Source organism: Eulemur rufifrons, chromosome 2 (genome assembly GCF_041146395.1).
Source record: "Eulemur rufifrons isolate Redbay chromosome 2, OSU_ERuf_1, whole genome shotgun sequence".
In the NCBI taxonomy this organism is placed as follows: domain Eukaryota; kingdom Metazoa; phylum Chordata; class Mammalia; order Primates; family Lemuridae; genus Eulemur; species Eulemur rufifrons.
Window position 1 is genome coordinate 39820103 of NC_090984.1, and position 27081 is coordinate 39847183.

The 27081-nt window shown below is 37.2% G+C and overlaps 1 protein-coding gene across 2 annotated transcripts in view; it reads right to left on the reverse strand.

Annotated features, from left to right (window-relative positions):
- The window catches only part of UNC13C (unc-13 homolog C), a 562886-nt gene extending 545312 nt beyond the window's left edge, over positions 1-17574 (reverse strand). For both annotated transcript variants that reach the window (XM_069459636.1, XM_069459628.1), the window contains exon 1: positions 17081-17574. The gene's annotated coding sequence lies outside the window, so the exon portion shown is untranslated. The remainder of the gene's footprint in view (positions 1-17080) is intronic.
- Between the last annotated feature and the right edge of the window lie 9507 nt (positions 17575-27081).

Consider the following 27081-nt stretch of genomic DNA (forward strand, 5'->3'; position numbering starts at 1 on the left):
CACAGATTTAAAAAAAAAAATAATTAGTAAGACTACCCTCTGAGTAAATTTGTGTGTCTCTGGAGGGATGAGGACATGGAAGGAACAGCCTACAGAGTGTACACTTTCTGAATACCCTTGACACTAAAGTCAAAGTAACGTCAACCATAATATTTGCACTCCAACCTCCTATCCATGTCTACCCTCAGAATTAATGGAAAGACATGATGCGAAACACCTGTGATGCACCACACAGACACCCGCCTCAGGACTAAGTCACTTGTTCTTCCAACTTCCAAGAGTGCTGTGTTAGTTGCCAAAGACTCATGGCTGAGTCACTGTCTGAGAAATGTCCATGGTAAGGTTCATTCTCCCTCCCCTGGGGCAGTCGACATCCAAAGACTAATGAACGTGGAGGTTAAAATACCTGGCTCCCTTGGTTTAATACAGGGACCATCCCAGCATCAGAGCATCCTTGAGGTTGGTTGAGACCTCTGTTGAAAATGTACTGGAGTTTAGCTTCTCCCTCTAGATAATCCAAAAGAAGTTCTGCACGTGTATCTCTTTCACAGTCTCTTTCCCAGAGAACCTAATCTAAGAAAGTTGGTATCCAGGAAACAGTGAGAAAATGATTCTAAATGAGATATTTTATCTGTATCTTCTGTTGAACTGACAATGAGGACTCAATCACTGATGCCATGTAGAAAACTGACAGCCTGTGGTATGTTGTAGCAGTACAATTGTTAACATTTTCACTGGTGATAGACCGGGGTGTGATAACAGTAGAAGGGAATGAATTAGTGCATATGATACCTCCGGTATTTGAGAGGGTCAGGGGAAGAAGTGATCAGCACTATGGAATATAATAACTGTTGCTGAGGCCTCTTGATGTAGTAAAGAAAGACAGTGAAAGGCTAAAAGTGATTAATTATTAGGTTATTAAGAAATGTTCAATTTCCTTAAATATTAATACCAACTTTGACAGTTGACATCTCTGACATTTCACTTTGACACTTATTTTTTTATTGTGAAGGTATATCATCATTCCTTCAAACACATGGTATGGCTTGTGATTATCTTTCAGATTTTTTTTAGAGCAATTTTTGTGAAACCATAGATAAGTCAAAAATTCATGTTATTTTTGCATATGAGTTCTTCCCTGGAACCAATGCAGCATAGACAGCTCAAAATATCAATGAAGTGTTTGGGAAGGATGTGGCTAATGAACACATGGTACATCAATGGTTTAAGAAGTTCCATTCTGGTGATTTTAATCTTGAAAATGAGCCACATGGGCGACGTGAGACCAAGGAGGATAACGATGAGCTGAAAGCTGTAGTGGAAGCAAATCCATCTCAACCCATGTGTGAATTAGCAGCAAGGTTTGACATTATAATTCCAACAATATTGGACAACTTGAAACAAACCAGCAAGGTAAAGAAGCTGGGTAGGTGTGTTCTGCGTGAATTAAATGAGCGTCATAAGAGAAAATCATCTCGAAGGTTGCCTTTCTTTGCTGTCATGACATAAAGGTGAACAATTTCTACACCATATTGTTATGTGTGATGAAAACTGGATTCTTTTTGACAATCACAAGTGTTTGGTACAATGGTTGCATAAAGATGAAGTGCCAAACACAGTCTAAAACCAAATATTCATCAAAAAAAGCTAATGGTGTCTGTTCAGTGGTCCAGCACAGGTATTATCCACTACAGCTTCATGAAACCTGGTCAACTGATTAGGGCAAATATCTACTGCAACCAACTGGACAAAATGATAAGGATGCTTGCTATTAAGCAGCTGAGATTGGTCAGTTCAGACAGGCCGATCCTCTTACAAGACCACATATTATAAAAAAAGAATGTTGCTTAAACTAAAGCAGCTGGACTTAGAAAACTGTCATCCACCATATTCACCAGACCTTGCACCAACTGACTAGCACTTCTCTCAGGCTTTGGATCACTTCTTACAAGGAAAAATATTCAATTCTGAGCAAGCTGTGGAAAATGCCTTTCATGATTTCATCCCTACTTGCTCTGCAGGCTTCTTCACTGCTGGCATAAGCAAGGTAGCATTAAGATAGCAAAACTGTGTCAATAGTTTAGGTACATACTTTCACTGTACTGCTTCTTGTTTGAGATATAATAAACTAAACTTTTGATTCAAAATCGGACATTTCGTATTTAATGACCTAATACTAATTTAAGGCTAAGTGTAAAGGCAACAAACCTCCATGTCACGATAGAAACAAATTCTCATCTCTTGTAGCAGATGTAAAAGAAGCTGGGCGCCAGGCCCAGGAATTAATCATAAGAGTTATAAATCTCCAGAGAAGGTTTAATTCTCACCTAAGGCAGGTTGGCTATGCCAAGGTTGGGCCCTTAATTGGAAAAAAATAGGACTGTGAGTCATAGGACAGGTCCTTTGGGTTAAAACACTTGAACCTCTTGAATCCCTAGATTTCTCTGAATCCTCTAAGACTGCAAAAGTGGTCTTCTCCCCCTGGTAGGGGCTAGCAGTCCACACTTGCTTGAAGACAATGTGGAGGTCTTCCCTTGAGAGAAAATCTGTGTATCCACCATCAAGACCTATCACAAATGCCCCTGGGCCTCCAGACCAATCACTACGGAAAAGTCACAGGATAATCCACCTGAGGAATGGCAGAGTCTGTTAAGGGAGGAAAGACACTGTATGTTGAAGAAGCTGTAGGACCTCACTGACAGCTATGCACGAGCAGGAACTGAGAGAGTACTCATGGACTGGATTCTGTCAGTGCTGAATCAACGGGGAGGTCTACAAAGTTAAGTAGGGAAGAATTTGTGACTGTGGAAGTACTCTCCTGTGACACTGAATTTAACACCTGGCAAGAACCATGAGAGATATGTTAACACAAAACTACAGTGGGCCTTGGAAACTTGAAAAAAGTTATGATCCACACTAAGAAGAAATCGTTTTGAAAACAGTGGAGAAAGGGATAATAAGTCTCAGAGAAGTGAATGTATTAAAGCACATAAACAACATGATGCCAGATCACCAACCAAGAATATTCCACAGGAGGACACACCATTTACCAATGAGATAAGTAATGTGATGGTGAGTTTCTCAATGGCATTGTTGAGTATCTCAGTGGTGGCTATCTTCCATAGGCCAGGGCTGTTACAGAAGGAGGCCTTGATAACAACGGGAATGATAAGATCCCAAAACAACTGATGTTAGGCAGTAACATTTAATTATCAGAAACAACTTGGCTGTGATTATTATAATAAGCTACAACATTAAAGTAGCAGCCACAGAGGCCTTAGAGAGAGCTATGCAAATGGTTAATAGAATGCAGTTCCTAGAAGCAAGTAGATGTATATCCTTCCACAGATATTATTTTATTTATACAAGCAAAAGAAATAATGGATGATCAGGAGGCTGAGGATAGTCTCTACAATAAAATTCAGCAAGGCTGATCTAAGTACCGCCACTGCCAAATATCCAACCTTCCAGCAACTGAGACCAAAGCTGAACACCTAATACAACATCGTTCAAGAATATTGACCAGCCATTTGGTAGCAATTGATTACATTGGCCTTCTACTCTGGAAAGGATAGTGCTTCATTTTAACTGAAATCAAGACAATTCCAGATATAAGTTTGCCTTTCCCATCCATATAATTTCATTTTGGATCAAGGGACCTACTTCACAGTATTGGAAGTGCAGCATTGGGCTTATGACCATGAACTCCTACTAGTCCTATCATATCAAAGCCCAGAAGACTCCAGCCTAATAAAGAAATAGCCTTTGAAGGCACATCTGAAGTACCAGCATACACATGATACCCTAATAGGAAGAGGTCTCATAATTTAGAATGTAGTATGTACACCAAATCCATGACTATCACATGGCTAGTCAGCAGGTAAAATACATGAGTGTGGGAACCAAGGAGCGAAAATGGGAGTGGCCCTACTGACTACCACTCTCAGTGTCCCACTGAAGTATTGGTACTTCTCATCCCCACAATGTTGTTCACTGTGATTACAGAGCACTTGGTTCCCAGAGGGGGACTGCTTCTCCCAGGGGACACAGTGAAAATACACGAAATCTTAAGAGATAGCTGCCAAGATATACTTGGCAGGAGGAATCGACTCTGATCATTAAGAGACCATAGAGCGGAAATTACACAATGGGGACAAGGAGGAATACATTTGGCACCCAGATAAGCCACTAAGGAAATTCTTCATAATCCCTTGCCCAATTTTATTGTAAATGGACAAAACTGGCAAGATGACCAAAGGCGCAGACCTTTCAGGGGCAATAATCTGGGTCACCTCATCAGGTAAGCCACCTGGATCAGCAGAGGTGATAGTCATAGGTGGGGGGTGGGGGGGCCCAAAATGGGAGGTATAAGAAAGAGATAAGTTGTGACCTTGAGACCACCTGCAATTACAGGGACTTTAGTTCATTTCAGTAACCTTCTTCATGTAATTTTTCCCAAGAAAAAAAGACCAGTCAGAATCTTGGAGGAGCTATTCTCAAACAGTCTTAACTTACTATTTGAAGCAAGGATGCTTGAATGGCCTACAGGGTGGACAGAATGGATGCCAGGGTGTGACGCCTTCAGGACCAAGGTGCTCATTCCCTTGAGTCAACCCCCAGGAATGGTCCTCGGTGGAAGAGAATATGGTTCCTGGATTGGCACAGATACCAGTTCATAGCTTTTCCATACTGTCTGAATATGCCCTAGTTTTGACCTGCAGGTCATATGACTTCAGATCTACAAAATACGTTTATTTTCACAGCATAAGCAGCAGAGACAGCTAATGGGTAACCAAGAATACTAGTAGTTGCCATTTAATATTTGCTTGCTCTTTTCCAGGCACCATGCTAAACAGTTAAAAATTATCTCATTTAATTATGAAAACAATCCTCTACAAAATGTACTATTATTACTTATTCTTGTTGTAGAGAGGAAAAAACTGTGGCCTGGTACAATTAAACGCCTTTCCCAACATGAATGATTCTAAAAATGGTAGTGCCTATATCTGAATATAGGTTACAAAACTCCAAAGACTTAACCTTATATCATTGTATTATACAGATAATTTGAAAAATATAAAAAGTACATACTTATGTCAGTGAAAACATAATTTAAACTGCATGCTTACCCACTTAATTATGGTATTGAATATGCAAAATATAAACATTCTAAATATTCTACTGAAAATATTCTAAATATTCTACTGGTGTTGATATATTGCACAGAACTTAAGAAATGATTCTTGATGTAGCCTCATTATAAATTTTGTCTGCAAGGCAGATTCTCGGCTGTGTTTCAACTACAGAACACCATCCTAAATGAAAGGTTTCTTAGCATGCAATGGAGCTCTCATTTGATTGGTCTGAACCTCGGTGCTAAGGAACACAGAACTGCCTAGCTCTGAAAATACAAGGTTTGTGAAATAAATAGATGTTTGTTCCCCAAACCTTAGCCTCACCTTTGCCGCTCTTTGTTCACCTTTTCTGTGCTACTTAATGTTTCTTTCTTCTGCATCAAGTGCCCCAAATAGACTCAGGTCTTACCTGACCTACCACAACTTTCAAGAACCTGATGACTAGAGATGTTAATAACTGATGCAGCCTAATTGTTCTGGGATATTTGGAAGAATTTGAGAGTAACAAAGCATCAGCATACTGAGGGGGAGAAGGATAAGGGGTTTTTTTTTTTTTTTTTTTTTGTTGTTCGTTTGTTTTTTCTTTTTTCCCATCCATGGCCCTGAAATCTTACCAAATTAAAAAAAATATTTTTCTACTCTTAACATCCCTAGTTTATTTCCCTTTAAGCTATTTTTCATTTTTTAGAGGTAAAAACTTTACTAGTAGGGAAACTTAAATCCACATAAGCAGTAAAAGGGAAAGTACAAAGAGAATTTACAATTTTTGGAAGGGGGTGTGAAGTAGGAAAGATATGTGTATCTGTAACCACTTAAAATATATGTAAAACCAAAAGAATTAAACTTATTATCATATAACACTTGTGTGTAACTCCAATATGTCCCTCACACACACAGTGAATAGACCAATTGAAGCTGGAGTTGTGTCACCAATTTCTTGGCCAGCAGAGGGCAAAAGAGAAGTTCCCCTTCACTCCTACTCTGCATTTAACCTTCCTAATCTTTTGTCAGGTTCATTTGAAAGCTCTATAATTCTTTATTAAGTTTTCATTCATGGTCTCTTTTTTATAGATGACCTCATTGATATATGGAATAATTATCTGCATGTTTGGAATAACTCAAAGAGTCCCAAATAAGAGAAAGAAAGACAAACTACATATGTTTCAATAGAGAGAGATTTTTTTAAAAAAGAAAAAGATGGAGAATTATATTAAAATGATAAAGCAAGGCTATATGAGATTCACTAGAGAAACTCATAGTCATCATAACCTGTTTATCTTTTGGTCAAGCTGGCCTGTTCTTCCTTTATGAGTTACTCCCCAATTGAGTAATCCCTGCCTCATGACTCTGCTTAGGGATAATGGTCAGGATCACAGGAATATAGAATCTTCTTAGACTCTTTACCCAAGTCTTCCTCTGATTTCCTTACTGTGACAATGCCAGAGATCTCTGCCAAAACTCTTGAGATGCAAAACTATTGTAGTGCTGACACTTAAGACAGCTCCTTTTAAAAGCTGCTCTCAGAGTAGCCATGCTGCCCACTGTTTTCAAGAAAAATAGAGTTATACATTACTATAAGCAAGTTCATACTTCAAAGAAATAGCAAAAATCAATGACAGGTACTGCTTTACAAAGGCATTTGGTATAATTTTCTAGAAAACAAAAAGTCAATTCCCTAGAGAATTTAACATTGCTATTAACCTGCAGATATTTTTGAAATCCACATGGTGTATAAATTTAAAAACACCTGAACACAAAGTCAGAAATAATCCTCCCTCTAGTGTGTATTCAGCTGTTTGTATATCCAACAGTGAAAAAAGAAAACATGTGTTATATGGGATAATAAATAAAACACAAATGTTTGCCAAAGAAGAAATCTGTAGATTTAATGGAAAAATAGATGCAACATGAGGGATTACAGTTTTAATTTAAGGCCACTGCTCGGCCATGGTGTCTTTAGGAACTATTTGGACTAATTTGTTTTTCTATTTTTGTCCCTGAATTTCCTATCAGGCTATTGTTTCAGGCAGAAACCAAGAAAGAGTGCTTAAAAAATTTTAAAACCATTAAGCAGTGCCTATCAATCATAATTTGTTGACAGTTTTCTAAGATTGTAATTGAGGTTGTATAACCTTGCCTTCATTGATAAATGCACATTGAGCCAGAGTGTTTTGGTGAGAAATATTTGATAACAATTTGGAGGGGACGTATTTAACAGATTCCAAAATATTAAACAATATGCTGCCATTAGAGAAACAGCTCAGTCTACTCTGCAATATTTTACTCACATCAAGCATGGCATCTAAGTCTTCCTTTTACTGAGGAAGTAAGGCTGGAAGCCCCTCACTTAAAAGAGGATGCTTTGTAAGTCCAGTACCACCTGCATCGTGGTCCACACACAGAGTGGGTCACCAATGACGATAGTGAAAGATACATTCAAGAGAAATCAAACTAGCTAAAAACCTGGATTTGAATTCCAAAACTTTTTAAAAATACTGACAGGATGGAGATATCAACACAATATTCATTCACCCAACAAATATTTAGTAGATATCAGCTATGTGCTGTGAGCTGTGCTAGGTCTGGGGGATGCAATGGTGAGCAAAATAGCAACAGTCCCCGCCCTCCGTGAGATCAAAATGAACAGAGAGTTGTTTGAACAAGTCATTTCAACAAACAGTAGCAGTATTTTCCTTCCACCAAAAAGTGACAAAATTCACACCTAACAACAGCCCTACTCCTCACCAAATGTTCTCTGTTCTAACCCAAGACACCTCTTCACCTCTTTGCTTGGAAAAAACATACTTCCATATCCTCCTCCCCAGACCATCACTGTTGCAATAGAAAATCTTATCATTCATTCCTTGCGTGTTCATGCATCCCTCCTCCAACAAGTGTAAGAGCTTCTCATGGCAGGTACCCTATTATTTATCTTCACATTTTTTTCTGTAGAACCTACCAAAGTTCCCAAAAAGTCTCCTTAAATAACAGAAACAGCCTCCTGTGCTGTATTCACAAAAACATTGTTATATTCTTTTCTCCCATAAGCATTTTTTTCTGTCTAGAATATTCTCTCTGACCAATCATCATAATGTATATCATCTTCTCCTCTTTAAAATATCAAGAAAAATTCTTTTAAACAGTATTTTTGTACTAATAATGTCAAATACAGGGAACTGCTGTATTGCATCCCATCAGAACAATTTTAATTCACCAGGGTTTTCCACCCCTGCATCTAATAAATGGAAGCATTCGGACAATTTTGCAGGGAGAACAGTGGCACAAGACTTGCCCTCCAGGAATTTATAATCTAGTGAAGAATAGAAGGCAGGTACAGGCACTAGAAATTCAGATTAGATGGGATGGGGAGGGGGAGGGTGTTGGGAAAGCCAAACCTTTAGGCCTCTACACAAGTAACCACACATTAAACCCACACAGACACATCTTGTGTGAAACTGAACTTACTTCATGTCTGCTGCAAAAGCTGCTCACAGCCCTGTAATTAATCCAGAGGAAACCCCCTAGATGCCAAGTGTTTTATAGATAGCCTAATTAGGACAATAGCAATCAGGAAGGAACAGAGACATCCCTTGGATAGCCTACGGCATACAGCAAAAACCAAAAATGTAAATACAGTTACCTGAGTGCACTGGGATTTCTACACTGTGGATTTTGTGGCTATGTTTCTTTCTCCTATTGTCCATGGTATTCCTGCCCCACCTTCTTCCATAGCCAACTGCTGAGTTCTCAGGACCCACAAACTAATTGCAGTAGTAACCTAAGCAAAAGGTAATTAAGATAAACCTGCTAGTACTCAGGAATATGAAAAATATACTGTCTCTCATGCATATAATTTATGCTTTGCGTTCCCTTCAGTAGGATGCTGGCTTTGAATTGCTTTTCTAGGAAAAGTGATGGATTTTGCATAGCTACAATCTCTTTTCTATTCCTCTCTAAGACCAACTGTTTTACTCTTGCAAGATGATGTGTTTGGATCCAGGTCAGTGGTTTTGAGACAGACTATTTCTCTCAGTGCTAACAATCCATACAGGAGCTAACTCACTACCCAAAGGATCATTTCTACTACCTCCCAAACCAAATAAAACAGAATTTTAATTACCCAGACAGCCATCCCTCATCATTAACATTGTGTTATTTAGCTGAATAGGAATTGGCTATTTATTGAAAATATCTGCTTATAAATTTCAAATAATTAGGAAGTTTTAAACTGAAGGCCAAATATGTTAAGCATAATTTAATATTTTATAATGTAGAAAGCACTAAGGAACAGTCTTGAGAATCTTCCATGCCATAATAATGAATACAGATCATTATGTACAACATTGCAGACAAAAGATGAAAAGTCTTATCTACAAGTAGTATGTTCACCTATAAACATCTATTATATTTATCCTTCTTCTAAAGATATAAGTTAGCTAATTTTTCACTAATATTTGAATTCCTGATAAATAGTATCTCTCCACTAGATTTCAGATTGGTTTTGTTACATTTAATTTTTACAGACATACAACAAAATTATGTGCATTAAAATATGAACAGGCTCTGCTTTTTGGTTCATTTTCATCTGGTATTATGCAAGACAGTAAATTATCTCTCCTCCAGGAGTTTTAGGTAACTGAACTAAGACTGAGTTCACAATGAAAAGTAAAAAAATATGTGGCTGAACTGGGAAGCAATTGACAGACAACTAGAAACTGTAACTAACAAATGTTTTCTTGGTCTCTATAATTTTTAAAAGCCATATTTAGTGTTTTATAATTCTAGTGAAATTTGGAATTTGTGTCACATCTTGTGAACCTTTCCAATTTTCAGCATTCTAAGAAATGTCTTCTTCATTCTCATAGGATGCTTTATATTCCAGACACAACAATCAGCAAATATCATCTTGCAGGTAAGTCCTGAAGTACAGACAACTGGAACCAATTGCAAGAGAAATTTATCAAGGTCTACAGTGTCAGGTGTCTTAAGATGAAGGTAACATGAAATCCGGAAACTTACAAGGAAAACTTACAAAGCTAGGCTAAAGTTTTCTCTCTGTAGATTCTAGAGTTGGCCATATGCTGTCTCTCCTAATTGACACTCCTACCCCTTTTAAGTTCAGACAAGGGAGTTAAGGCATATTTTGCTCAGATTCCTCATTCATTATTTTTTGAGAATTTTTCTGCCACTATAAAATCACAGGTGAATGTGTTTGTCTATAATGAGGCACAGTGCCCTCTATCTTGAAATAAATAGATGCTCTATGGAGTTTCTTCTACAAAAATGATAAAAGATCACTGGAGCTTCTCTGGGTTTCTTTCTATAGGTGTGGCCATTGATAAATCCACTGGGAGCTAAAAGCCATAAAACAGGAGCCACAATAGAGACCAACAGTGTGGACATATTGGGCGTGCTATAGGAGTAAATATGAGGTAGGCAGACTACAATTTAGACTATCAGCTAGAGTCAAAATGGGAAGATTTAGATCAGAGGAAGTGAGGAGGGGTATGGGATGCATAACTGATGAGGAAAGCATTGTTACTACAACAACCAAACTGAAAAAAAGTAGTGCTTAGTCTCAGAACCCCTGATCAATAAGAGAAAGACAAACATCATATACTGAGGTGACATGGACCTATGGGACCTATGGTAGGCAGGTCTCTTGTAATTAAATGTCTATCTTCCACCTCTGTTGTAGCTACACCTCTTCTGCCTTTCAGTGGCCGTGTTCATGAGCTACATGGACACTAGAACCTGACATTCACCATGGAGTCACTGAGAGCCTCCTGCAGTCAGGAAGCCTAAACAATGAGAATAAATCAGAGTCACTGGTCAGACTCTAATCTCTCTGCCTGTTCCCAGAGTATTTTATAATGGTAGACTCTTCATGAATCCCACACCAGCTGTACTATATAAAGCCATTAAGATTACTGCCATAATTCTAAGGAAAACACACATTAGCTTATATTGTAATCTCAGGGTACATGATTTCACCTAGAATAAACTGTCTGCAGATATTCCAATTTATCCTAAACATAGTTGCTGAGATCATTGCTATCTTGGGACACAATAGGGATTTGAGTTTTCCTCCTAAATTTATTTTTCTTGTTGTTATTTCCTGCTTTGGAAACCAAGCTCTCTCTTTCCCTTACCAATTTTTTCTTCTAATAACTGCTTTTACAAAACTGAAATTAAATATAAAAATAAATATTTACTGAGCATTAGTCTTCTATGTACCGATGAGCAATTTATAGGCCGCATTCACTGAGCACTTTATATCATTTCATTTAATCCTCATGAAAACTCTGTGAAGCAATAATCTTTATAGTGTAATTATTTTCTGGTTGAGAATTTTGATGCAGAAATTTTAAGTAACTTGACAAAATTTGCACAGATGCTATACTTAAGGGATTTATAACCTACTGAGGACTTTCTAAACAAACATGCAAAAATAAAGTTTTAAACTATAGTTCGAGACTAAAGGAGAAATCTCATGAGAAAGTATAGGATGCATGAATACATGAACTGGGCAAATCATTTTGTACTACGGAATGGCATAAAATGTCCATATTGGAAACTGTGAGTAATCTATGTAATTGGGGCAGAGATTGGATAAGGAACTAGAAGAAGGAAAAGCTGGAATGGCAGTCAGAGAACTGGTTGTGTTAATACAAGGTGTATTTTGCCACACTAAGTACTTCAGGCTTATTTTATATACAATATGGTGTCCTTGAAAGTTTTTGAGCAGGGAGTGACATGTGCCTTGTTTGAGGCATTTTTTAGGACAACGAATCTGGCAGTAGCACACAGAACAGATGCTCAGAGGAGGGGCTCACAACAGAACGATTGGAAGATGCAAGCAGTATTCTGAGGCAGAAAGTGATAAGGACTTGAACTTGGCTGGTTTCAACAGGAAGGGAAGGGAAGGTACGGCTGGAGATGATGTACAAAAGAGAAAACAAGAGTTGGCGAGTAACCAAATATGAGACGTGGGGAAGGATGAGGCAATGAGGATAACTTGAGATTTGAGCCTGAGACATCGAGCAAATCAGGGAAAGGAGCTGTCTGGGGAAACTGTTAGACTCTGTGAGACATGTTAGTGGAAATCCCCTCAAAGAAGTAGTGGAGGCCCCTAAAGAAATTCAGGACACCAAGACAAAGGGTAGGCAGAGAGGCTCAGGGAATGCTCCCACTCAAGGCTAAGTGGAGGAAGACAGCAGTTAAAGAAGACATTTACTGTCACTTGCTATATTTATTTATCAAGAATTACATTTATCATTTATCATTTTAAAAACTGTTCTTCAATTACCTTGCAGTAATATTGTGACATCTTATTGTGTAATTAAGCACAATCTTCTAATCCTACAAATTACGAAGAAGTAATGAGTCAGTCAAATTTTAATTTTTATATATATGAAGTTGTCTTTATATTTTGCCTCCTGCCAATCAACCTTCTCTGAAACTAAAAAGAAATGTAAATCCTCCATAGGTTTGAGAAGTTTCCTAGTTAAGTTTGCCCCTTCAGCCATGAGAGAGCCCCACAACCCCCTCCTTCCTAGCAGATTCTCATTGAATGCGCCCATCCAGAGAAGACAGCTGGAGGGAGAGAAAGTAAATCCATTCCAATGACTAAGTAGCGTATGTACACACACTTTATTTTTAAAAGCACTGTTCTATAAATGACTCTAAAAAAGTGAGAAGCTGAGTACCCTAATTCCATTTGTTTCTTGTTAGCGAAATGGCAGTATTTCAACATCTATCAAAGCTGTAGCAAATATTTTATGAGTCACAGATAGACAGACTTATACAAAATACGCAGTTACATGGATTATAATTAAGCCGATACTTTTTGCCTAGTTGTCTGAAGGAAAACAAGTTGACAGATTTCCTACTCAATTCTAAAAGAATTAAGACTGTTTCTTCAGTTTATCAGGCAGGCAAATGCTGTTTCCAACCTCTAACCTCTCAGAAGTCAGTCAGAGTAAAGTAATTCTGTAGCTACATTTCAAATGGAATCGACCCTACAGAGTTTACATAATGTATTAATAGTTTCTATAGAATCTCTGAGTCAGAGAACTAGAAGGGATCTTCATGAGCATCTAACTGGACTTTCAGACAAGAAAATCAAAGCTTATAAAGGAAAATGACAGCCCAAGTTTACCCAGCCAGTTGGAGACTCAGCCAAGATTTGGTTAATTCCAGTATTTTATACTAGATAGAAAAAGCTCAGTACTCTTAGAATGTCCACACTAATTCTCTAGCTTTATCTCACTGGCAATTTTTACCTAAGATTGCTCATTAATGAACAAAGCAATTGTTTATGTTGTTTTCAGTTACATGCCACTTAATAATGGCATGATGCAAAATACAGCCCTTCTTCCTCCAGTTGTTCTGGGATTATGTCAATAGAAAAGTGCCTCAGTAATAGTGCCCAAGTCTTCGGTTCCTCCCACCTGTAAAGTAGAAATAGTCATCCCTGTCTAACAGCCACCTTCTTTCTTTTTTTAATGATTTATATGCCTGGAAAAGCTACTTTTAAAGTATGTTATTTCTATTATACAGTTATAAAACACATGAAGCAAAATATTTTCATGCAAAACACTTTTTCTCAATAAAAAAAAAAAAAGACATATTGCATCCAGATTCTCGAGAGCCAGAATGCTCACAAAAAAAGCATATTTTACCCTGAACACAGGACTTGGGCAGTGGAGATCAGCTGTTGGAAGCAGAGATAGACTAAAGATGGGATTGTAAATATAAGAGAGACAAGAACGTATTTGAAAGGGAAGCCCATCTTTTATGATTTCTTTAATACTTTGGAAACCCTGCGTACAATTTATAATGCTCAGTTTATATCTTCCTATCAAACATTTATTTCTACAAAATATTTTCTTAACTCTCTGTGTAAGAAGAGTAATATAAAACTCTCTCCCATATCAAGATTATAATAATCTCTGTATGCTGAGGCTAAAATATACAATATAACTAGACTATGTAAGAGAGAGGAAACATTTATGCCTCTTATATCACATTCATTTTTACAAGAGAAGGAGAAATGATTCAGTGTGTCTTTGTGTCTATTTCTCTTCTGGAAGACTTTTGACCTACAGGTTAGAATACCTATTCCTGTCTTCCTAACTATGCTTTAAAAGACAAGTGAAGCAAACACTGCTATGGCATCCATTATCTCTCTAGAGATTAGAGAACTGGTTGCTTAGTCTTTTGCATACTCAAAAGCTACAGACTGAGAGAGTTATTAATAAATCCTTTTTTTTTTTAAGCTGGAAGAACACTGGAGCCTAGCAATCCAACCACAGACAACTTAACTTTAAGATCCAGAAAGGATTTGTGACAATAACAAAGATGCAAATTCCATTCCCTGAATTTGCAATTATTGCTTGAGGGATATTATTCTAAATGTATATTACCAAATAACTTGATATTAGGTATAAACTATAATATAGTTAGAAAGTGATTTTCTGTCCGTGAAAGTGTATTTTAGAAACAAATTCGGTATATATTTAAAATTCCTACAATTTCTAGCTAAAAAGCAAAAATATTTTTCTCAGGTGGCAAGGTGATTCCAATGTCTTCAGAAATTCTGGAGAAAGCCCTTCTGTAGTAAAGACTGTGGGGTGGAAAAAATGAACAACAGAAACTGATAGTGTTAAAACTGAAAGATGAGGTACAGGTGGCAAAATGCCTCAGAGAAGTCACGGTAGGGTTTATGCATTAACATTAGCTGAGAAGGTCAATAGAAATGAAAGTGCCTAGAGCACTGGGAAACAGATATTATCATAACAAAAGTGTCTGATATTCAAAAACACAGGTTTGCCCTAAATCGGCAAAGACATCAAAGTACATCCCCTCTTCTCCACTGACCTCCCCCTCACCCCCTCCCACACACAGTATAGTTTGTCTTTGAAAGGGGAATCACTGCAGTTATCATCAGTTTGCAATGACCCATGGACCCTTAAGCAACTAGTTCTGTGCAACACATATTTCACTGCTTCATATTTAAAGACTAACAGCCATAAAAAGGTATTATATGACCTAGGAAGGAAAATAGTTTACTTTGTTAATAATAAACACATGAAAAGTGATTTTTCTAGGCTTATCTAACATGGTAGCCTCATATTTCACCTAAGCATGGATTTATCCAAGCACATGGTGATGACAATCTCTGGGAAAAGTTTCTAAATCTCTTTAATGGAAGTCTAACGGTGAATTATTGAACGCTACGAAATAAACCCATACCTACTTATCTACCTTCAAAGCTAAGTCCATAATTCTACTGAAATGACTTTCTCAACAAAAGACAACTTTGTAAATGAAAGTTTCAAATATTCTTTTAGGTTCTCTTTTAGCAGTTTATTTATTAGTTTTAAAAACAATCATTTAATGGATTCAGTAAAATTGCAGTTGTGTCACTGCTATAGTGTTTCATCTACAGATATTATAACCTTCTCCATATAAGATGTCAACATAGCAGAAATATACGTTTTTCACTCTCCACTGATGAATGTAAACTTAACACTTTGTTCATTTTCTAAATCACTCCTCTAGTTCCAAGAATTGCCTGTAGTTACTTACCATATTTTAACATTGTTATTATAATAATATGTGGAATTTTGAAACAACTGATTTCCTCATTTTGTTTACGGCCTCATTGAATGCTCCAGATCACTACCATTTGGCAAAAATGAGATTTTAATTTTCAAATGACAGGATGGTGATTTACTTTATAGTATACATAAATGATAATTTAAATCTCATTTACCTCTATTCCATTTAGACTGGTAAATCACAAGAAAGTAAGACAAACAATTAAAAGTCAGGGTCCTAGAGCTTTGGTATTAACTCTTTGTGTTAACACAACATTAAAAATCTACAAGATGTTTTGTATATACTAAAGTCATTCTCTTGTTTCTCCTCTAGAAAAGCTCATTTAATTTAAATACATGTACATTTAATATTTTACCCACTTTTATGAAAATTAAGTATTGAAGGGTAAAAGATAGGAAGGTTACTTTCTAAAAAGCATTAAATGTATTTTTAATTCTAAAATGATATAAACTTATATTCTTAGCTTCTTAAAGAAATGCAAAGTATTTTTAAAATTTCACCTTTTTATGTGTTATGCACCCACCTCTTTCATTTATCTCTCTAAAAGCCTAACAAGGAAAATTGATTTTAAGCTTTGTCATCTCAGCCTAGATACTAAAGACAGCCAACATTACTACCGTTGCATTATCTGTCTTTCTCTTTATTATACAAGTATATCTATGATGTAATTGCAGAAGTTCGGGTTCACTCATGCTGCTGGATCAAGAGATTTTTTAGACTGCCTCCTCCAGCACCATAGAACAGTTGTAAAACAGAACCAGGCACATAATGTAAACAATTCATCTCTTGAAAGTAAATCTGCAGGATCTTCTTGTTGAAGGGACTGATCAAGAGCTAGAAATGCAAAACCACTGGTAAAGCTCAATGTGCTCCAGATTGGATGCTGCGCTGGAAAAACACTTGAGTGACACAATACTAGTCCATGACATCTTGGCTTTTAACCCTTTCCTAGAAGCCTCAACTTTTGTTCTCTGTTGGGCTCTAATTTTTTCCTCCAGAATTCCAAGGAATTAGGGAATATTATCCCAGCCTTTCATCCCAAGCTTGTTTGTCCCTATGCAGGTAATTTCCCTGAAAGTTGACTGGAAACTCAGCAATCATTTATCATTCTGCATTCAAAATATAGCAAGGACTGAGAAGTCTGTGATCTTCAATAGGATTACAAACACAGGACAGCTGAGCTTTTACAAATGCATCTACTACACTAAGAGAACACCACGGTTGTGATTCAAAGTGCAAAACGAAAAGAATCAACAAGAAAAGAGACACAAAATCACATGCAGATGAAGCAGCGAATGCAGAGGGGAAAGGGAACATACCTGAGGGATTCTCCTTTAAAAAAAAAAATGTACACGCCAGCTGGGTTGTTCCTCCCCTCCTTTAGGAGTGTCTGTGTTTTCCTTTCAGGAATACCACTTGCAATCGTGTTTCTAGTCTCGTTTCCTTTATTCAGCCACAAATAGTTAGAGCCGGAGCAGAGGCTGCGTCCCAGGGATCCGACTCATGTGCAATCAGGCATACCTTGGTCTGCAACGGTGTCTGTTCTGCTCTTGTCAATTCTATTGCGCTCCCGGGGCAGTCTCCAAAGCAATTCTACAACTTAGCTGCTGGCAAGAAACTGCCTTGCACTCTTCTCATTGGCACATTTCTTCGGCGGCTCATTTCTCGACCCTTTCTCTAAGAAAGCAAAATGGGATCTCTCTCCCGTGCGTTGATGAGCGCCCAGGCTCATCAACAATTGAGGGTGAGGAGCTGCTGCGCTGAGTGCGTGCTGGGAACTTTACACATCGCCGGCTGCGGCCGGGGCTTTTCTGAATGCAGCAGCACCGACGCCGTGATGCCCCAGCCTCCTCCACTGAGAGCGGCTTGGCTCCCTCTCCTGCCACTGTGGCTGCACAGAGCAGCTCCGCGAGGCTGAGCCTCAGCCCTTGCTCGCAGGAGATGCGCTGGAGACACTGCCAGGTGTGGCAGTCACCGCCGCACTGACAACTAACTGTGTGGGGCACAGCTTCATCATCGCTGGGGAGACGCCTGGATGCCAGCGCTTCCTCAGCCTAATCTTCCCCTCATCACTGGATGACGACCTAGAGACACTCAGAGCCAATTCTGCTAGCTCTGTTAGCAGAATAACGAGGATGAAACGAAACTATCCACGATATTTAATAATTACTGTTTTACATATAGTTGGCTGTGCTTGGAATCATGAAAAGTACACTGCACACACTAATTCCCACTTAGCCACCTAGAAGCAGCTAATAGGATTCCTTATTTAGATGGAGGAGATGCTGACATCTCATCCCAATCGGTGTTGCCTCTTCTGTTATTGTTGTGGAAATCATTTGAAGGTGATTTCTCAATAATATGAACTAAAGATGCATATACAAATCAAAGTGGGAAATGGTGAAAAACTTACAGTGCTACAAAGGTTTTTCTTCTTCCTTGGGAATAATGTCTTCCCATTTGATGTTAACATTTTAAAAATCTGGCTGGGAATTGAATGGGCTTGCTTGCTTTTTTAGTTTTGCTGAGTAGAGGAAGTGGGGGGAGTAACAGCTCCCACTTTCCATCAATAAAGCATTCTCAATCCTCTAATCCTCCTGTTGAAACAAATAAAAAAAGTACCAAATCTTAAAATAGAGCCTTAAAGAAGCTCAAGTCCTAGAATAATTTGGAGATTTTAAGCTGCATCTGCTCTACCAGCTTACTTATTTTACTTTTCTTTCCTTTTTAGAAAATGGGAGGATGTTTTCAGAACTGTAGAACAGTCAACTAGTAGCTAAGATTAAACAGTACAAGCAGCCTATACACAGATTCATATGGCATCTTTTAGTACATGGAAGGTTGAATATGCCATGGCTAACATTAGAATTGACTCTACCTAAATATTTAATAAAAGTTGCCAGCAAAATGAACAGTCAAGCCTGATATAACATTTCTTGGCAAAATTTGTGGCAAAACATATTTCGCCTACCATATGTGACAACCAATAAATAACCTCTCCATGAATTCCTTTAAAACTTGTCCTCAAATTAGACACAATATATATGGCAGGTACTGGCAGTTGAGAGCCCTCCTCATTTGCAGTTCTCAGCCCCACCTTTAGTTCATAGGAGCACAGCTTCCTGTACCTGCTGCTTAAGTGCCTGTTAATGGACTTGAGCAGATGCTCAAGGTCTAAATCTGCACCAGGGGCAAACACTGGGGCAGATGCAGATCCCTGCCTTCAGTAGTCCCTGGAGTGGCACCTATTCACAGAGCCTTTTTTTTTTTGGCTGTGCAATAACCAGACCAAAATGCTGAATAGCCCCAAGTACCCAGCATAAAGTAAAGTGTATAAGCCCTCAGTAAATTAGAATATAAATGTCAGTGGTTTAAATGTTTAAACCTATAGAAGAAAACATAGAGGATCCTAACTATGAGTGGTCTGCAAAATATGTATGTAATATAATGAAAAGAGTTATAAAAATATTGCTCTAATTCGAATACTCTTATAGAGGAAATAAATAACACCAGGGGTGGTGATCATCAGTCTTTGCTGGTAAGAAGAAATAACGTTTTATGAATGCTCCAATGCCAGTATGTGTATTCTAATGAATGCACTACTAAGCTCTAATGATCAGGATTCTGCTCATATATTTCAAAATGGAAATTGTTTACATCTCTGAAAGTGGCAGGAATCATGTATCTGAGGGACACCGGCTGCTAATAAAATATGTTACTGTTAGAGAGAATGACAGAGCTTTATGACTTTATTGACCTGCAGGGACACCAAAATGCCTCAGAGAACTTCCTTGGCTTTTGATGGGTAGTTTTCACCTGCTGAGTACCTGATTTGAATAATGTATAATTACAGAGATGTGAATACAACAATGTGTTAGAGTCCTACACATTCTTATCGACAAGATGCATTCTATTTCTGCAGAGAGCTTTTCAAACTCTTGGATTAATAACATTAAACACCACAAGACAGGAAATGTGTAATTTCTACTTACATACTTGCCACTCCACAGATACATGCCCCAAAACTTACTCACAGATTGATTAAACAAGATCATTTTTCCTTCAAATCCTTCAGCAAGACTAAAACCTCTAGGGTACCATTCCCCTCTCATATCCTAAGACTGGACCAGATCATTTGTCTCATTTAGGTTCAGGTGGAAGAAAAGCAAGGCACCTGGGTGACTGGTTGTTTTTTAGTAATTAGTGAAGCTTGACTAAACCAAAGGACCAAGTAAAAGGTCATTCTTACAGAGTTCTGCTACTGTGTACCTGCATTCAAGCAACAGAGGAATTCTTGGAAAAGCATAAAACTCTATGTACATTGAATTATATTTTCAGTTTGCTAGAAGACCTCACTCTTTATTTGGGGAAAATGATAACCAATCATTGGACCTCACTACTAAAATAAATAAATAAAAAATAAAACCTCTCACCAGTAATTGGCTTTTTGTATCCGAACAAATGAACTGTCAAAATAGATTAATGGTCAAGATAATTAAGGACAAAGGCATGATTACACCTAAAAAAGCAAGTTTGTGTTTCTAGCTTTATATAAGTAAATAAGGTATGAGGGAACAAATATTTGGGAATAAACCATCTAATGCAATTTGGAAAGATGTGCCTAACATAGATTACATGATAGTAAAATACACATTGAGTTCAATTCTTAAATTAAAGCTTTTCATTACATTATGGGTCATTTAAATATTGCAACTTTGAGCAGAACTGACAGGTCCTAGGAGGCACTGCAGTTTCTTCTTTGCCTACTCTCTCTTGGTTTGCTCACTCTGGGGGGAGTTGCCATGTCATGAGGACACTCAAGCAACCTAGGGGGAAGCCCACATGGCAGATAACTAAGGACTCCTGCCAACAGCCAGATAAGAACTGAGACCTCCTGCCAACAGTCATGCGCATGAGCCATTGTGGAAGCTGACACTCTAGCCATGTTCAAGCTTTCAAATAACTACAGTCACTGCTGACTGCTGAATGAAACCGCATGAGAAACCCGAAGGCAGAAAAACCCAGCTAAGCTCGTCTTCAATTTCTGATGCACAGAAACTGTGAGATAACAAATGTTCATCGTTTAAGCTAAAAACAACAAAAAAGATCTTTTAAATTTCCAAATGAGGAACTAGATTGATTATTTTTTAACTCTGAGATTTAAATATACCCAAATAATTTAAGAAGTAAGATTTTAGGCTCAAGAAATTTCATCACAAGATGAGTATGCCATACTTCCCTAATCAGTATTGGCAGTGCTCATCTCTGTGCCTTCATTCTTAGCACTTTTATAACTCTCTATTGCAGCACTGGGGTTGTTTTTATATTTTTATTAATTTTTTCAGAGACAGGGTCTTGCTCTGTTGCCCAGGCTAGACTGCAGTGATGCAATCATAGCTCACTACAACCTATAACTCCTGGGCTCGAGTGATCTTCCTGCTTCAGTTTCCTGCGTAGATGGGACTACAGGCATGTGCCACCACACCCAGTTAATTTTTCTTATTTTTTTTTTTTGTATAAACAAGGTCTCACTGTGTTGCCCAGGCTGGTCTTGAACTCTTGGCCTCAAGCCTCCAAAAATGCTGGTATTATAGGCATGAGCCACTGTGCCTGGCCAGCACTGGTTTATTATAAAGTATGGTAACTACTAATTCACTCATCTGCTTGCCTTTCTTTGTTAGACTATGAGCTCTTTGAGGGCAGAACCATGGTTTATGGTTTATCTTTAGATCACCAATGCCCAACCTAAGGCCAGACTCATTAAAGGTAGGTTGAATGAGTCAGTAATAGTGTGCTCAGTTAGTAAAGCACAGAGTTAACGAGGCTAAGGACATGGGTTGAGTCCCTGTGTAGCCAATTAGCTTTGTTCTATTTCTTAGTCCAAATGGCGCCCTTAGTTCTCACCAGCTGTCTCAGAAATTTATGCCAGAACAAACCTTCTAACTATATATTCCAACAGTAATGAGTTGGTGACACGATAATAATGTCTAACATTTAACACCCTTACAAGTGTTATTACATATATTTTCTTACTTGATGCTTATCTTTAAAAACCTGCAAAACATTATAGTAGTATTGTTATTGTTCTCATACTATAATGATGAAACAGAGACTTAGAAAGGCTTGCATGACTTGTCTGACTGTGCAGAACTAGTAAGTGGTTGACACTGGAGTGAAAATAAAGCAGTGAACTATTTTAAAACTGGTTCCACCGCAAAGCAGACAGATATTTATTTAAACTAACATTGGAATAAACGGCACAACCTGTAAGGTTTCTGAAAAGTTTTTAATAATTAAAGAGAGTTAATTATTCAAGCAGACACTCTTAGAATATTTCTGCTTGGGTAATGATCAGTAGATGTTGAATGCTGTTTTGTGTGACAGCATCTATACTTTTATTCTGTTGTTCATTTTTTTTGTTTCCTGCAGTAAATTTAGTGTCAGCACTGTACTTCAGCAAATCATCACATGAAGGCCTTTTTAAAGACACTCTCTATATTTAAAAAGACACAGCATTTGGACATCAAGTAAAAATATTTCCATTTTCTTATTTTTTTTTAACTTTTGTTGATTCAGGGAATTATGATTTAGTGATACCGTACAGTGTTAAAGAGCTCAGACTTCAGAATCAGGGTGGCTGGTTTCCAGTTTTGGGTCTAGCAAGTACCATCCTTCTGACTTTGATCGAGTTTCTTAACCTTTCTAAGCTCAGTTACTTTATCTGTAAAATGGGTACAAAAATAATTCCTATTTATACTCTTGCTGATGAATCTAATGAGATGAATCATGTAAAGCAATTCAGTATGTACTTTTCATGTAGTAGGTACTCAACAAGTATTAGCTAGTAATAATTAATACATTAATACTAAACTTCTTACCAAGTATCATTGTCATTATTTTCTACTGTTACTAATCTGCCTTCCATTCATAGTGGCGAAGTTTTTAGAGTAACTTTTTAAATTTTTAATAAGTTTCAGAATACCAAAGGGCCTATCTTTGATTCATAGCTCTGCTGCTCTCTACCATATGGCCTGATACTCTTTATATATTCCCTAAGCCTCAGTTTCCTGTGTTTGTATGCACTATGCGCTCAATATGCGTTTTTCTATTGTCCTTTTCTATTCTTTATAGATTTCCAAATGCAAATTTCAATTTGGTTTGACCAAAATGAAAACTATAATCTTAATAATTTATATTTGCTCACCAAATGTCTTATGCCCACTAGACATTTTCACATGCTTGTCAGTAAAGTTTATGTATAAATTGAGCTAGCCTGTTCAATGTTAGTAGAAAAAAAAATGTCTTATTTAAAATACTTATGTACACAGAGATAAATAAATAACTCTTGGGTTTTTCTTTCTTCCGCAAACAATGACTTCTTTTCTTTTTTGTGAAGACTAAGGAGTGAAATTGTGAATAACATCACATGTCCAGTAGTTCAGGAGTTTTTCAATATGTGCTGATGATTCCAAGAACAGTGAAAATGACCTCAATAGCAGCTCCCTGATGACTGGGTGAGAATCATTATTGACTACAAACTATGTAGAATCAAAATCTGTGGAGATAATGTTCTTTGTCTAACAGGTTTCTAAAAACCGTATTTGGTACTAAAGAGATGTTAACTGTCCAGTTTCTGGTATACACATGCCTCATACTGAAAGTCCTTTCTACCTAACTTAACAACTACCCAGAATGGGTACAAACCATGAAGTCAATCAAGAACATAGTTCTTTGAAATAGTTTTAAATATTTGTATCAAAAATAGATCCATTTAGAGCATTTTATTTAATATGTTTGGACACAACATCCTTTCTCTTCATAGCATTTCATATTCTTTTCAGTTTGCTGGGTGTTGTCTCCAGAGAGCACACCCACATACTCTGCACAGCCTGGAAGGAAAAAAGCAAAAACAAAACCTTGCTTCCTGGTTTAGATCCAGGGAGAAAACAGCTCTTACAACTGTCAGAAAGGGTTGACTCCAGGTCAACTGTGAACTAAGTGATGTTTTTTCTTGAGAACGCTTCACTTTCCAAGTCTTTACCCTTTTTCATTTCTCCCTCAGCAACTCTTTGGTTACTTTGGCTCTCTCTGTTGAGAAAAGGCTCTGTAAGTAATGAAAGCTATATTGCAAATTAATAAAGGATGTCACATGGGAGGAAGAAGTAGTCAAGGCAATGAACCTGGAGTCTTTTCAGAATAATTCTGACATCACAGCACTTGAGTGCATTGGTAATTTTGATTTATGAGACATCTATAAAATGAGGGCAAATGAAGTGTGGCTACCCATTCATGTGTACACGTGTTGTAAGGATCAAACGAGTTAAAAAACATACAGTGTTTGACAGTATTAGCTGCTATTGTTATCATAATTGTTGGTTTTGTAATAGGTGCTGGAGGAAGAGATGCTCTGCTTCTGCACATGGTGGGAGGGAGCAATGTCTGATAGCATCATAAGAATTAAAAGGGAGATAATAAAGTCTGCCTCATATAGATGAAGTTTTTCAGTTTCTAAAATATATTCCTTGAAAGAAGATCAGTATATTTTTAAGAATTCCAGAAAGATCTTTTGCTTTAAAACACTGCCTTCCTATAACACTGAAATTCCAACAGTTAGTAGAGACTTTTTTGGATTAATGGATCATACTATATTAAATTAAAAATACTACTGCCTGCAAATATTTTCTCTCATTCTGTAGGTTACCTATTCATACTATTGTTTCCTTTGTTGTCAGAAGTTTCTAAGTTTAATGTCCTATTTGTCTATTTTTGTTTCTGTTGCCTGTGCTTTTAGTGTCACAGCCAACAAATCATTGCCAAATCCAACGTCTTGAAGTCTTTCCCTATGTTTTCTTCTATGAGTTTCATAGTTTTACATCTTATATTGAGGACTTTAATCAATTTTGAGTTAATTTTTTTACATGGTGTAAGGTAAGGGTCTAACTTCACTCTTTCACATATGCATATCCAGTTTTCCCAGCACCATTTGCTGAAGAGACAGTTATTTCTCCATTATGTGGTTTTGTCAAATCATTTGATCATATGCATGAGTTTTTATTTCTGTGCTCTCTGTTCTATTCCATTGGTCTATATGCCTTTATCCATCCAATAAAGAGTTAATATCTAGAAAATAAAAGGAACTTCTACAACTCAACAACAAAAACAACCCAATTTCAAAAATGGGCAAATAGATATTGAATAGATATTTCTCCAAAGAAGATATACAAATGGCCAATAAGAATATGAAATTATGCTCAACATCACTAATCATTAGAGAAATGTAAATCAAAACCACGAGATATCACTTCATACCCATTAGGAAGGTCATTATAACACACGCATACACATAGAAGGTAACAAGTGTTAAAAAGGATGTGGAGAAATTGTAACCCTTGTGCACTATTGGTGGAAATGAAAAATAGTGCATCTACTATTTTAAAAAAACAGTAGAGAAGTTTTGCAAAAAATCAAAAATTGAATTACCATTAGATCCAGCCATCCCATTTCTGGCTATATATCCACAAGAATTAAAAGATATCAAAGACATATTTGCACAACCACATTCACTGTAGCATTATTCACAACAGTCAAGAGTTAGAAGCAACCCAAAGGCCCATCAATGCAAGAACAGATAAAGAAAATGTAGTATATTTGAGGGGTCTTCAAAAAGTTCATGGAAAATACGGATTACGAAAAAACTATACATGGATTTCAAATTTTTTTTGCCCCAAATAAACTTTTACTAACTTATTATAACATGTCTGAACAGGATCCAGTTTGGGGCACTAAAATGGATAAGACATTAGTTTGAAAAAACCCTATCAGAGAAACATGAATTCTGCTAAAATTGAAGCAAGAACAAACATCAAATTTATGATGAAGCTTGGGTGGAAGAATGGTGAAATCATTGATGTTTTATGAAAAGTTTATTATGACAATGCCCCAAAGAAGTCAGCAGGTTACAAATCAACAACTCATTTTAAGAAGGTGTAAGACAATGTTGAAGATGAAGCCTGCCGCAGCAGACCATCCACATGAAATTTTGAGGAAAACATTCATCTTGTTCATGCCCTAATTGAAGAGGACCAACAATGAACAGCAGTAATGATAGCCAACACCACAGACATCTCAATTGGCTCATCTTACACAATTCTGAATGAAAAATTATAGTTGACCAAACTTTCTACTCGATGGGTGCCAAAACCATTGTGCCCAGATCAGCTGCAGAAAAGAGCAGAGCTTTCAATGGAAATTTTAAACAAGTGAGATCAAGTGCATCGTTCAAGAACAATTGTAACCGGAGATAAAACATGGCTTTACCAGCGCAATCCTGAAGACGAAACACAATTAAAGCAATGGCTACTTAACAGGTGGAAGTCAGCCAGTCAAAGAAAAAATAGAATAGTCGAGAGCAAAGGTCATGGCAGCAGTTTTTTGGGATGCTCAAGACCTTTTGCTTGTTGACTTCCTGAAGAGCCAAAGAATAATAACATCTGCTTATTATGAGAGTGTTTTGAGAAAGTTAGCCAAAGCTTTAACAGAAAAATGCCTGGGAAGCTTCACTAGAGAGTCCTCCTCCACCACAACAATGCTCCTGGCTCATCCCTGTCATCAAACAAGGGCAATTTTGTGAGCGTTTCAATGGGAAATTATTAGGTATTTATCTTACAGTCCTAATTTGGCTCCTTCTGATTTCTTTTTGTTTCCTAATATGGAAAAAAAAAACTTTAAGGGGCACCCATAAAAGACACCCATTTTTCTTCAGTTAATGTAAAAATGACTGCATTGACATGATTAAATTCTGAGGACTCTCAGTTCTTTAGCGGTCGACGAAATGGCTGGTATCACCATCTACAAAAGTGTCTTGAACTTGATCGAGCTTGTGTTGAGAAATAAAGTTTGTATCTTTCATTTTTATACTTTAATTTCATTTCTGCACAACCTGTTCGAAGTCTTCTTATATTAGTGAGCCTTAAAAAGAAGGGAAATCCTATTACAAACTACAACATGAACTATGAGGATGTTATGCTCAATGAATGAGCTAGTCAATAAATAAACTAACAGTCTGTGATTCTATACGTATATGAGGTTATCTAAAGTAGTAAGCTCATAGAAACCAAAAGTAGAATAGTAGTTGTCAGGAGAAAGGGAAAGGGGAAAACAGGGAGTTTTTGTGCAATGGGTATAGAGTTTAATTTTTAAATGATGAAAACTTCTAGAGATCCATATAAATATAATAACAGCAATATGAATATACTTAACACTACTTAACTGTGCACTTAATGTTTAGGATGGTAAATTTTATGCTACATATTTCTATAAC